Source organism: Cynara cardunculus (assembly GCF_001531365.2).
Source record: "Cynara cardunculus var. scolymus isolate 2C chromosome LG 5, CcrdV1, whole genome shotgun sequence".
NCBI classification, from domain to species: Eukaryota; Viridiplantae; Streptophyta; class Magnoliopsida; order Asterales; family Asteraceae; genus Cynara; species Cynara cardunculus.
Window position 1 is genome coordinate 2,499,330 of NC_037532.1, and position 3,490 is coordinate 2,502,819.

Below are 3,490 nucleotides of genomic sequence, written 5' to 3' on the forward strand. Positions count from 1 at the left end.
TTTTGGAATGTCCAAGGACTTATTTGTTCCAAAAAATTGTCCAAAGACTTATTTAACATGTTTTGGAATGTCCAAGGACTTATTTGTTCCAAAAAAAATTCTAAGGACTTAATCATTCCAAACAAGAAAGTCCATTGGTTTTTATTGTACTTTTCCCAAAAATAAATGAAAATGGTAATGAATTTTTATCCCCAGTAACTTAGAATAAAAATTTAGACTTTTGAAGAAATAGATTCATCATACTGTATAAAAATAATCAGTTTCTTTTATATTCAGTCTCATTAATTACTGATAAATATCTTAAACCAAACACCCCTTGTAGATCACTGATGTAATATATTGGATTAGGAATTGAGAATTTAGAGGTTGGAAGACTAAATATGCCGATAATTATACAGATTTTCTGAATTTTTCTTCAAAATAGAAAAAATAAAAATCAGAATCTTAAAAAATAAATTATATTCAACATCGATAGATTTTTCGGAGCCGTTTACCCAATTGATTTATTTTGATGCGTAAGATTTTGGTATATTAAAACATATTGAATGCAACGATTTAGTGGGTAAGAGTCGTCATCCTCACTTACCGGGTAAGACTCTCCATCATTCTTATCGCTCTTATACGGTAAAATTCTTGACCATTCTCATGTTCATCCAATGAGAAAATTTATCCAGTAAGGACTTACCAAGTAAGTGTTTAAGTAAACGACCCCTTCATTTTGAAAACTGCAACATTAACTGTAGTATTAAAATATTCAGTGAAATTCAACGTTCCAATAATATTTCATATTATATGAAATGATAATACTACTAACTCCATTAAAGTAACAGTTTTTGTTCTTGTTGTTTTGAAATTAGAAGATGACTATCATGGTTTGTAAAAACGTCTGGATTTGATACAAATCCCTCCCTCTAACAACCTTTAAAATTCCGGTAACTGAGGAGTATTTTTAGTCCTTTTATCGATTTTTTGTCATTTACTCAATCAAAAATCACAAAAACCAAATCATAAAATCAATTTTTAATTATTTAAAAGACAATTTATTTAACAGACTTTTTAATGACCATTTGGAATCTTTGATGTGTTTGGTGTGATGAATTTGAAACGAAATGAAATTCCATTTTTATAAAAAATAATAAAAAAATATTTTTATTAATGAATATTAGAAAACAAGTATTTTAAACATATTTTAAAACACTAGTATATAGAAATCCTATGAAATCCCGTGAAATTCCAACTACCCCCATAAATTTCAAAATCCTATGTTTAAGAGATTTCAAATAAATCATATGATTTCAAATCCGCACAATCCTCCAAACAAAACATAAATTGGAATAAATTTTAAATTCAAATCCCTTCGAATTCATTTCATTCCCACTAACCAAACGAACCATTAATGAATTGAAAAATTCATGAGCTTGAGACACGGGAGCCCTCTCTTACTAGGCATGGTAACGAGGCAGGGATGAGATGGGTTTTGTAATCCCCGGCCCCGGTTTTAGTAATAGCGGCCCCGGTCCTTGGCGTACGGGGATTAGCATCCCATCCCTGGTCAAATCGGGGTCGGGAGCCCTATCTTACTAGGCATGGTAACAGGGCAGGGATGGGCCGGTTTTGTAATTCCCGGCCCCGGTTTTTAGTAATAGCGTCCCCTGTCTCTAGCGGGTACGGGGATTAACATCTCATCCCTAGTCAAACCCCGTTCAAACATTATAAAAAAAATATATGTTAGTTTGAGTCTACCAGGGATCTCCGGCTTCGGGACCCGTTTTAACAGGAAATATCCGTCCCCGTTTGGATCGGGTGAGTTGGGTTCCCCATCAAATCAGGGGACGTCACCATCCTTATATATTACTGTCCTTTAAAAAAAAACAAATTATAACATTTTTTAAAAATTATTTTAATTTATGATAAAGTTTTACATTGTATTATGTTACAGAAAAACAGAGGTATTTATGAGCACGATTTATCAACATTTATTAGGTGTTTCCATTCCTAGCAACTCGTTCTCGATATCTCTAAATCATCGTTGCAATGAATCCAACCCCTCTCATGAACCTCATTACAATATGATACGATTTACGAAAATGTACGTAACGAGATACCGAATCCTAAATCAAATCTTCGATTACAACATCATCTCTAAACGTCTTCCATCCCATCCAACCCGTAGTTGTTTGTCGATAGATTTGCATAGTTGACTTTATGAAACCGGATAACGACTCTTTGGGTCCTCCACGTCGCATAATAGCATTAGAAAATCAAAATCTCGACCTTAAATAGGCACCAAATTGATAGGGGTATTTCCGACTTTTTGTATTAGCTTTACTGTAAACAGGTTCCTACGCACCTTAAACATAACCTCTACTCTTTGAGACAGATGACAGATTTATGTACATCTTACTTTCAAATTTTACTTTTGATTGAGATATATTTGGGAAAATTAGGGGAAATAGTCATTTTCAGTAACCAAATTCATCTCTTAGTCATTTCTCTTTCCTAGATTATTACTACCTTTGCAAGTGGCACCTTCATAAAATTCACTTTTTATCCACGCACCTCCACAAGTGGGTGAAAAGTGAAAAACAATCGTCTTTTTAGCTCCTCACAAGTTGAGGAGATGTCACTTGTAAAGGTAGTGATATTTTATAAATTTCCCTAAAGAAATGACTATGAGATGAATTTAGTCCCTGAAAATGGTTATTTCTATTAATTTCACTGTATTTGATTGAACCTATGAACGCCCATCAGGGTCCCCATGCAGTCGCTCAACCGATTTTCATAAGTAGAAATTTTTTTAGGGTATGAAATATGCACCCTCTAAACCTGGTGTACTCCGGACTATTCGGAAATGCAAAAAATCAACCAAAAAACCGAGAAGTCCAATGAAATCAACCAAAACATTGAAAAAATAATCCCCTAACACAATGGAATTAGGCTAAAAACAGGTCTTTAATCCATCTAAAAATTACACCCACTCGACTTTTCTTATGCACCTGGTTCCATCAAATTTACAATCCACTTTTCTAGATAATTTTGTACTACTTCTCATCAAAACTAAAGTTTTAAAGGACGTGAAAATTTGGTGTAATGACGTGGTCAAGCCTCAACCTTTATGAGTTACGGCGTTTTTCAAGACATATATATATATATATATATATATATATATATATAGGGGAGCGATCAAATGCAAACCACTCAATTTGTACAAACCGTGCAAACCGCATTCAACCAATCATAATTTTTCATTTTGTTCATTTTTTTGTAATTATGAGAGGTTGATTAATCATTTTTATTGCGGAGCGTGTTAATCATAGATATTATCATCTTCATTATTTTAATTTTAGAGAAATAAATGAAACAGTTTCATTAATGTTAGAGAAATACATGAAACAATTTCATTAAGTATTATATGAAACAATTTCACAACCATATATGAAACAATTTCATCAAAAAAGTATTATATGAAACAATTTCACAAGATTAAACA